The following is an 11429-nucleotide window of genomic DNA, read 5'->3' on the forward strand; positions in this document are numbered from 1 at the left end:
AAACCTCACCATACTTTCTTGCCCGATCTCGTTAATTATGCAGTGGGAGTTTAATGCCATATTCCGAGGTGGGGCAGACTTGATTGCGCTTGTTCCATCTGTCATATTCGGGTACCATATTGAAAAGGCACCTGACATCACTGACCCATGGTTAAAGAAAGAGATGGAACTCCTGAAAAGAAGGTGGACCTCCTGAACAAGAAGATGGATCTCCAGGAACATCTGAGACTGGGTGATGGACCTCCTCAATGACACTGAAGCTGGAAGATCCACCTGATGCTCCCCCCCCCACCATCCCCTCATCGTTGTGGTGTTCTAGATTTGCTGGTAGTTTCCACTCCGAATCCTGGAGACTGTCCCAGTCATTTTTCAGGTAGGTCCCAACTTCTGCACGACAGACGTGTTCCAGACATGCTCCAGACTGGTATGTTTTCTCACTGTTGTCACGAAGAATCAGGTGTTGGGGGAAGATCCCGGTCAGGCCTTCCTTTGCATCCCATCGGTGAGGTACAAATCAGTTTCACGATGGCTACCAGCAGGTTTCCTAATCTGCCATGTCGGGCACCAGCTCAGGGTTCCGCGGGAAATACATACAAGCGTAAAACCGATTTTGGGACCTTCCGCCAGAATTCCCTCCCACCCCCCACAACACCATTGAACCCAGTGGGGTTTTGGGAAAATCCCACCCAACGTTTCGAGTTCATGGTGGGATTTTACAGCCTCACTCAACCCGAGCCCGGAAAATCCCGCCTGATGTCACTTCCCATTGTCCGTCCCTTGCCTGTTCTGATTCCTGTGGTGAGCAGGGCGGTAGAATGTTGAAGCGTATGTCTCTTCTTCTTCTAGCTCTGAAGAGAAAGCACAGCCTCGAAATGTTCTGTCCATAGCTGCTACCAGACCTGCTGAGTTTATCCCATTTTCTGTTTTTATTGCAGATTTCCAGCATCTGCCGTATTCTGCTTTTAGTTTTTTGCCCCCAATAGACAGTAAGCTTGTCCACTTACCACAGCAATCTTCGTGGATCACATGACTGGAGAATGGCTGGTGTGCGTAATAAGCAGATTACTCAATCTCTTGCTGCTTTTTTTTGTTGAGATAATTTTAAAGTATATATATATATGAAAGAGACAAACTGAACATGAATTTGAAAAATGGTTTTCTGGGCATGTTGCTACTTCCTTTCTATACCAATGTAGCAGTAAGAGTGCCAATTTATACTGCAAGATTGTAAACTTTAAGCAAAGGTATGATGCCACATTACTGCTATTTTAAATCTCATAGCGTTGTATGGAAAGGAGACAGAGAAAATGTCACTGTTTATTGGGATAGCTTTGTGTTCTAAAATAGTCTATGGACCCATAAATAAACATGGAATGCTATCCTCACTATTACAGTTGTGCCCCATATATTATATCACAATACTCGTGTCACTGTATGTGTGGAGTTTGCACATTCTCCCCGTGTCTGTGTGGGTTTCCTCCGGGTGCTCCGACTTCCTCCCACAGTCCAAAGTTGTGCGGGTTAGGTTGATTGGCTATGCAGGGAACTAACAGGGTAAATATGTGGGGTTACGGGAATAGGGCCTGGGTGGGATTGTGGCCGGTGCAGACTCAATGGGCCGAATGGCCTCCTTCTGCACTGTAGGGATCCTATGATTCTATGAATTTGGTAAATTACTTACCTTTTTAATCCCAGTGCAAAGTAAACACCTCAGTTCACAAGCTCGACAATGGAGCTTATTAAAAGTTTCAAATTAAACAAGTTGGTACTGTCTTGTGTTTTTTTCCCCCCAGTAATACTTACCTTTCTTTGTTATGATATGCAGCTTTAAGGCAAAGGGAGGAAACATTCTGCTTTAAAATCGACCAGCTGTGATTGATTAGCATTTCATTACTTCACTACACTTCTTCACCGTAAGCTCCCAACAGGGGTCCACATTTCACATGCATGCATTTGATGGATAATGTTTACAGAGGTTTAACAAACTTTACTGCCTCTACCTAAGAACTAACAGCCTCACTTTATATACCACAGGGTGGGAGTGGCTGTCAAACAAAATAAAATCTTTCTTCAGTTGAACCAAACTAGTTTCTACCTTAATTGTCCTAATGTGATGAGCCACCATTTTCTTTTGCACCGCAGTCGAGTGAAAACCTTTGGATGCTACAGGAGGTTGAGTTGGTATTCTGCAAATGATAGAAACTTGAAGAAACGTAAGAAACAATACTTTTCACTGTGTACTAATACATGTGATAATAAATTAAATCAAATTTACAGTACTAAGATAATTACAGATAGAAGAGAATAATTGCTTCCATATCTCATAACAGGTTATATCAATTGTCACACAAGGCAGAAAGCGAGCAGCATTTTGACTGGGGGAAAAATGTGTTGGATCATTTGTTTAAGTTGCCCAAAACAGTGAGTAAAATTTCACTGAAGGGCCCTTTCTCTGCATTCATATTTATGGTAGAAACTTGTGAGTGAAGACATCACTCAAAGGAACAGGAAACCATATGGAAGAAAATGCTGAGAATGACCCTTGGTGTGGGCTGAGTTGATTGAGCCAAGCCAACAGTTGGGCTGCCGCATCGCTATTCATTATCAAATGCCTCTGCTGGAAAGTATCCATGTATGGCAACTGGGTGAGATCAGCTTGTGCTACTCATCCCAGTCGAACAGCCTGTTGACACACATTTTTCCCCGTCAAGGCTGAAATATGGGTCAGGAGCCTGCAATGTGTGGATGACAGTCACTCATTGTCATTTTCCCCTAGGCAGAGAATGGCCTTGCTTCCCAATTAAGGATGGTGGGGGTGGGGGTGTGGGGGGGTGGGGGTGTGGGGGGGGGGGGGGGCTCTCGAATCTGGAGAGCCAGTCAGAGGCTTTCCAGCTTGAAAGGAGTCTCAGGCTATAATGGAAGGTAAGTAAGAGAGAGGGTGCTTCAAAATGGAGGGCACCCTCTCTTCAAACTTTTTCAAAAAAGAACTGGGCTTTGCATTCAGGCTACCTCTGTGTCAGTGGGGGAGGGGCAATGGAGCCCCACTACATGGAAGCCTATAGGTGCAGGCAGGGAGAGCCACCTCCAACCTGAACCCTTTGTCACCTGTGGAAAATCCTAGTCAGTCTCCTTTAACTGATCTTAAGTGGACGTGAATGACTTTAATCGAACACCCACTGTGTGTGGGCAGGTTGCCCTGCCAGACCCATATCCCGTCTCATATAATAGAATCATAGAATCCTTACAGTGCAGAAGGAGGCCATTCAGCCCATTGAGCTTGCACCGATAACATTCCTGATCCCCATAACCCCATGTATTTATCCCGCTATTCCCCCTGACATTATGGGACAACTTAGCATGGCCAATCAACCTAACCCGCACATCTTTGGTCTCCATGATAGCCTGGCGATGGGACGGAGCCAGCAGACTGGTACACAGGCCACCAGTGTTATGTTTAGCTGCCTCTAATTCCAACTCTACTGGGGTTTAAAAATCAAGCCCTCACTGTCTCACATGTGGAAGTTAGCCACTCTGGTGAAACATCAGAGCATTGAAGCATTATCCATCGTAAGTGCCATCGGAGAGGAGGTGGAAAATGAGTAAGGAAAAATAATCTCTTTAAAAAATCCAAGCAACCTTTCCAGTTTGGCCAAATGATGTAGATCATGTTTTCATTGAAAATCTTGTTGGGTATTTACTAATTAACTAAAAATGAAGAAAAAGGGAGTTAACTTGGGAACACGCACTAGTGCCCTGAGTTCAAACACTGAAAACCGGCAGTGACTGAATTTGACATTGTTCTTTGTCCCCCGCCTCCCCCCCCCCCCCCCCCCCCCCCGCCCCCCATAAACGTCAGCTCATCCAAAACTACTGCCTGTATCTTCATTTGTGCCAAGTTCCACACACCCATCACTCCTGTCCCGGCCGACACATCTTAATTCCCAGTCCCCAACATTTCCAATTTCAAATTCTCAAATTTGTATTTAACCTCTTTCACAGATGTGTCTCTCCCTCGCTCAGTAATTTCCTCCAAGCTACAAACCCCTGAGAATTAAAGCTTCCTCTGACTCTGGCCTTTTCAGTACCCTCCACTCTTTATGACCCGATGATTGCAAACTTTGCCTTCAGTCTTCTAGGTTCTATGCTTTGGAATTCCTTCCTTAAATCTCTCCACTTCTGTGTCGTTCATCAAGACCTTCCTGAAAATTCATCATTTTGTCTAAGCTTCCGGACACCCTCCCTAACATCGCCTGCCATCTTTGACTTGTGGCGCTATTTAATGGATGTGATGGGGGTTTCACCTACTGTCTTGAAAGCTGGCGAGAGCCCTGCACCACCTTTTTAGGGATGGCCCGCCACATTAAGTGCCACTCAGGCACGTAATTGGACAATGATGGGCCCTACCTGGCAACCAGAACTCTGGGATGGAGGTCCCACCCTCTGAGAGCTGGTGGCAAATCAGAGGCCAGTACCTCTATTTGATAATGCCAACAGGGAGGCAGTGGCTGCTGCCAATATGACACCTACCTGAGGCCTAGTATTGTTGCTGGACCCCACACCATGGGTGAGTGAAAGTGGGAGTTGAGTTGCAGGGCGGGGGTCAGAGGGGAGGGTATTTGACAGCAAGATTGGCTCTCAGCAGGCTCCTCTACTCAAAGCTGGGTCCCTCAATCCAACACTAAGTACCTATGAACGAAGGACCCCTGCATCCTGGTAGTCTGGATGCAAAGCCCCCTCCCTCCATCTACTGCCCACCACTGGATTAATCCCAGTGATGAAGGATGAGACCTTTGAGTGGGCATTAATTGCCATTTTGTTTCTGGCTACAATTATGGCTGACAGATGATTGGTTGTAATCTGTGACTGGGGCATCATTTCCTCAATAAGTTCAAAGATTTATTTTTTCCTCCTGAATCTAGTTAGCGAGGATACTTACGACTTCGGAATATCAAATCCACGGCAATCTTGTGGTATTTGTTCATGTTCTTGTGAGTTTTGCTTAGAGCTGAGATGAGTGTCTGAAGGGGGAGGGGGAAGTTAATTCCTGGTGAGCTAATGATGGAATACTTGTCTGTATTCCTGACAGTGTTAGTAGACTAGTTAGTTTAAGACAGATTGATGGATTTGTTTCATAGCTGGTCAGTTTTCCTTAAAAAAAATTAAAGTAGGGATACAGTGTGGAGAATATGGTGGGACTTGCCGTCTAGCAGACAGTTAGGTCTTTGGCAACACGAGCAGTTATAGTTTCCGTGCCTCTAAACCGATCCCAAGTTTAAAACAAAAGTTCACACAGCTTTTGCATTTTAGATTATCAAGGTCACATCATTAAATACAGCACTTTGAAGTCGTGACCATCCATTTCCTATCAATAAAGCACAGTGTGAGCAGTGTATCTGTATATTTATACCCCATAGAGTCTGAGTGGCGGGATATTAGTTAGGTAAATAGAGACAGATCTACCGGTGATTACCCCCTGCCCTGCGGAATTCTTTCCCCAACCTCGTGGCTTCTTCGCATCCCGTTCTGTCTACTAAACCATCCCCCCTTAGCACCATTTCATTTATATCTCCTGTTCTTTAAATGTGCTCCTTTTCCCTGCCTTAATTATTAAGCACTTTATGGAATTATTTTTTGCAGAGGTCACAGACCTAAAATGTTAACCATCTCCACAGATGCTACTGGACCAACATTTTCTGTTTCCATTTCAGATTCATAGCATCCTCAATATTTCGCTCTTACATATATGTAAGTCTGTTATAGTTGCACATGAGTGACAAAGATTGTCTATCCTGAATGACAGATCTCCCAGCATGTGATCGAAGTTGACATTATTTCAGTGGCCCTATCATTCACATCATAAAAAGTGGAAAACGCAGACCACAAGATACATGGACTTGTATGACACACTGGAGTCACTGTTTAATTGCTGTAATCAAGTTACCACGCACTTAATAAACAGCAGTTCACTGTATTCCTGAGTAAGGTTGACACATACTTTGTTTTATATCATGTCTGGTAATATCCATTCCATGGCATTATTCCACATGGAAAATGGAAGAATCGACTCATCATCTGTTCCCCGTCTAGCTATCGACCTGTTGGCAGCTGCATTTTGTTTTGGAACTGTTCTAGTAGTATTGTGCCAAGTAGCTGGCTTCTGAATGGGTAAAGTGATACCTTAACCTTTCATTTCATATTCATAATGTTTGGTTCTCAAAGTATTCTATTGTTCTCAGTACAAAAACTGAATCTGAGAGTTCTGACGGTAGAATTAGTGTGCTGGGGCACCATAATTGGTGGAGATGTAAAATTAAAAGGCTGCTTAAGTTACATGGCCAGTGTCAACTATGGCCATTTTGATAGAAGTCAGAATGTGAGTATATTAACCCATCAAGGGTTGAATTTCTATTGTGGCCTTTAAAATACCTACTTGTATTATACCCATGACGCCACTACATTTGTCAAAACTATGCCAGTCGTGGTGTTCCACTGATTACAGTCCCATCAGCGATATTAAAATATTTATTGATTGTTACAATTTTGAATTTTTAATAGACCCATCTTCTTTCTCAATGGTCTAATCGCACTTCTTATAACTAGACCTTGTCCCCAGTGAATGGGAGGCTGTAATTTTTCTATACTGTTATCTGATATGCTTACAAGATTTTGCATTTTACTCTACCATAGCACCAATACCTCTTCAAAATGATTGATACCACACATACGAGATTATTACAGCTGAAAATAATTGGCATCTTAATGTCAAATTAATTAGTAATGTTAAATATAAAAATCGCCAAAACTAAAAGTACAAATTACATATACACATGTATACAATGTACAAGTTGGTAATGGCTTGATTACTGTCACCACCAATAAATGTAAGCAAAGTTCAGTCTTTGAGTGGTAAATTCAAAACGTTTTCTCCATCCAATTCTAATGCCTGTTGCTACTTCCACAACCATCTACTTCCTTTTTAAATTTGTTGATGGGATGTAAGAATCTTGGGAAAACAAGTATTTGTTGTCCATCCCTACTCCTCCTTGATCAGGTACTGGTGAGTTGCCGTCTTGCATCACTGCAGTCCTTTAAGTTCAGGAGCACCCACAGATGAAGCCAAAGGAACCTTGATGAGTGGCTGCAGTGCATCTTATGAATGGTACACGCTGTTGCCATGGTGCGTCAGTGGTGGACAGAGTGAATGTTTAAGGTGGTGGTAGATGGAATGCTGATCAAATGTGCTGCTTTGTCTTAGATGGTGTTGAGCTTCTTGACGGTTGTTGAAACTGCACTCATCCAGTCAAATAGACAAAACCACCACACTCATGTCTTGTGCTTTGTGGATGGTGAACAGGCTTTGGGAAATCAGGAGGAAAGTCACTCTCCACAGAATTACCAGTTTCTGACCTGCTCTTTCAGCCACAATATGTTCAGCATGTGGAATATTTACTCTTGATTTTCAAATACTTTCAAAGAACAAAGAGAACAAAGAACAGTACAGCACAGGAAACAGGCCCTTCGGCCCTCCAAGCCTGTGCCGCTCCTTGGTCCAACTAGACCAATCGTTTGTATCCCTCCATTCCCAGGCTGCTCATGTGACTATCCAGGTAAGTCTTAAACGATGTCAGCGTGCCTGCCTCCACCACCCTACTTGGCAGCGCATTCCAGGCCCCCACCACCCTCTGTGTAAAAAACGTCCCTCTGATGTCTGAGTTATACTTCGCCCCTCTCAGCTTGAGCCCGTGACCCCTCGTGATCGTCACCTCCGACCTGGGAAAAAGCTTCCCACTGTTCACCCTATCTATACCCTTCATAATCTTGTATACCTCTATTAGATCTCCCCTCATTCTCCGTCTTTCCAAGGAGAACAACCCCAGTCTACCCAATCTCTCCTCATAGCTAAGACCCTCTATACCAGGCAACATCCTGGTAAACCTTCTCTGCACTCTCTCCAATGCCTCCACGTCCTTCTGGTAGTGCGGCGACCAGAACTGGACGCAGTACTCCAAATGTGGCCTAACCAGCGCTCTATACAGCTGCATCATCAGACTCCAGCTTTTATACTCTATACCCCGTCCTATAAAGGCAAGCATACCATATGCCTTCTTCACCACCTTCTCCACCTGTGTTGCCACCTTCAAGGATTTGTGGACTTGCACACCTAGGTCCCTCTGTGTTTCTATACTCCTGATGACTCTGCCATTTATTGTATAACTCCTCCCTACATTATTTCTTCCAAAATGCATCACTTCACATTTATCCGGATTAAATTCCATCTGCCACCTCTCCGCCCAATTTTCCAGCCTATCTATATCCTGCTGTATTGCCCGACAATGCTCTTCGCTATCCGCAATTCCAGCCATCTTCGTGTCATCCGTAAACTTGCTGATTACACCAGTTACACCTTCTTCCAAATCATTTATATATATCACAAATAGCAGAGGTCCTAGTACAGAGCCCTGCGGAACACCACTGGTCACAGACCTCCAGCCGGAAAAAGACCCTTCGACCACTACCCTCTGTCTCCTATGGCCAAGCCAGTTCTCCACCCATCTAGCCACTTCTCCTTGTATCCCATGAGCCTTAACCTTCTTAACCAACCTGCCATGTGGGACTTTGTCAAATGCCTTACTGAAATGGTGCAGGAAGTGACCCCTCGGGCAGGTGGACTGGTCCTCAGACGTTATCGTAGAACGTTTCGATCCTGTGAAGATTAACGTACAGTGGTAAAAGCAATGTGAGGAAGTCTGGCTAAGTGTCCATCTTCACCTGGTGTTTTACCTAACCCGAACATATTTGAACAAGTGAATTGGAAGACTGAGCGGGGCTGGGGGGCGGGGGGAGATTGGGTTGCTTTTGTTTACTACTTTCATTTTACTCGAGTTCCTTGATACCACGTTTGGTCAAATGCCATCTTGATATCAAGCACTATCAGTCTCATCCCAGCCAAAGTGTTTGCCTGTTTCAGGCCTATTTATGTGACCCATTTAATACATGAATTGGGGTCCTGATATCAAACATTTGGAACTTTAGCCCATTCTGTATTTAACTGAACTGATGTGAAACAGTGAGCCAGATTCTACATTGTATAGGTATATTCTGTAAAATATTTAGACCTCCTCTCTCAGATTGGTGGTAAAAGTTCAATTTCAGCTATTCCACTCCGACCAATTCCAACAAGAAAGGGCATTAGGGTAGCATTGGGTCAAATTTTGTGACAAGAATCACAGTGCAGTTAACAGAATTGATCATTTTAACAAAGTAAATTTAACAGCAGTTTCTGGTGTCAGGGCATGTGCAGTTAAACTTGCAATTCTGGAGGTTGCTGCCAAAGATATCTAGTTCTCTCTGATAGATAATTTGCTGTGCAACCCCCTGGTTCCATATTCAAATAGCTGAAAACTTTGGGATTGCTCCACGAAGGAGCAAATGAGCTTTTGACAGTATGATATTGTAATTATCATTGAACAATTCTCTGGCCCTGAAAATTTAATTTTCAAAGTGTGGAGTCTCATTCCCTCTGAAGATATTTTTAAAAATATACTTTTTGTTCATTTTGTTTTCTATCTGTCTCTTTTATCTCTCTCCCTTATCCCACCTGTCCTTCCTGATCTTTAGTTTGCTTTCTGTGTATTATTGAAATCTTAATTTATATTCCCTGCCTTATAAGTCCTCTCTGTAGAGGGTGTCAGACTGAAGTGGACAGAAAAATCAGCACTCTGAATTCTGAAGAACATTGCGGGTAGCTTTCAATGATGTGCACAACAAACAAGGTTCTTCCTTTGGGAATCAGTGATTGTTTTGTGGTTACTTCACAAAAATCTGATCTAAGATGTTTGTTATGAAGTTCAATTTCTTTTATTGGTCGTGTATGATCGCAAAATGTTTTTACATTCCCAGTCTAGATCTTTCCTTCTAATTATCTGCATGCCATTAAATTATGATTTGTATTGACATGAAAGATTCATTAATCCACACTCATCTCTGAGGAGGTGATATCTTTTATCCTCATCTAAATTGGGCTACAGTTCAAAACCTTTTATGAAATCAAAAGAACATGACATAATATTCTGGATGTGATCCCAATGTGTTCCCATCCCTTGCTTAAGTAGAGGTTGAAGTGAAGCACCAAGACAAGTGGCTGCATTTGGGCCTGAATGATTGTAGGACCTGATCTCTACTATTAAACTGCTCTTTCCTTCTAGTACAAGATTGAGGATGTGAAAGTGTATGGTAATTTTTTTTAAAATAGTAACGTGCCAACAACAGGGAGTTTGTTGACGAAGAAAACTCTCTGGGTGGATATAAAGCACAAGTAATCTCTGAACTGACAACTGTGTTCTCAGCTAACCCCCAATCAACACTAGAGTGGAGTCGTCCCTTAAGACATTTAAAAATTACCCATCTCAAGACTGAATTGAAAGGCCATAGGTTTTGTAAAAGCCTGGCATTATCAAAAAAAATCTCTGCAGGAACCACTTCCCACTTAAAGGAAGTTTTGTCTTACAGTGCTGCATAGATCATACAAGTATCTGAGCATATTGAGGACACCAGGGCTCGGTGGAGATATTTTTCAATGTTAAGGCTCTGTGAATTTTATTCTGATCTGGTTAGCTGGTCTGAGCTGTTTGTGTGACAAGCAGGCACATGGTTTTTATATTGTCACACTGCAAGCCTCACGGCCTACGGATAGCTTAATAATCAGGAGCGCTTTTTGTTCCTCAACAACCCAATCCCACCGCCAGCCCCCATACCCCCTTCAAACCCAAAGGGAAAATGACATGTCCGTGTCAGAAAGACAGACGAGCCTTATCACATGACAGTTCCAGATTATGGATCCCAGGGGAGGCTCCTGACACTGGTATTTTATCACTGAAATCGCATCCCGAGCTGTTTGTTTTCTGTACCTCCACATAGTTCTCAAGGTGTTGCCAGCAGGGCCCGAGGCTGACACTGACACATGTTGTCACATTGCAAGATCTCAAAGAAAACACGAGTAAAATAAAAAAAAATGTTTACTTGTGAAGCCTTTTCTTTCAGAGTTATTCAGGTAGTTTTTTTGATTACCCTTTCAATTCAGAAAATAGTAATTAGTTATCTGATACATCATTCTTTCTGATATACTTCAAAACTGTCCTGCAAACCATATTAAAATCATTATTTAAAGATGCAACAACTTATCTAAAAAAAACGTAGCCAATCCTACTTGGTCTCCAGGTTCATCACATTGTAGTATAAGTAATATTGAAACAAATCATTTTATCTCAATGCCATGGTGATTCAAGTAATACAATATTTTTATAGAATCATAGAATCCTACAGTGCAGAAAGAGGCCATTCAGCCCATCGAGTCTGCACCAATCACAATCCCACCCAGGCCCTATCCCCATGACCCCATAGCCAGTCCCCCTGACACTAAGGGGCAATTT

This window comes from Mustelus asterias, chromosome 4, assembly GCF_964213995.1.
Source record: "Mustelus asterias chromosome 4, sMusAst1.hap1.1, whole genome shotgun sequence".
In the NCBI taxonomy this organism is placed as follows: Eukaryota; Metazoa; Chordata; class Chondrichthyes; order Carcharhiniformes; family Triakidae; genus Mustelus; species Mustelus asterias.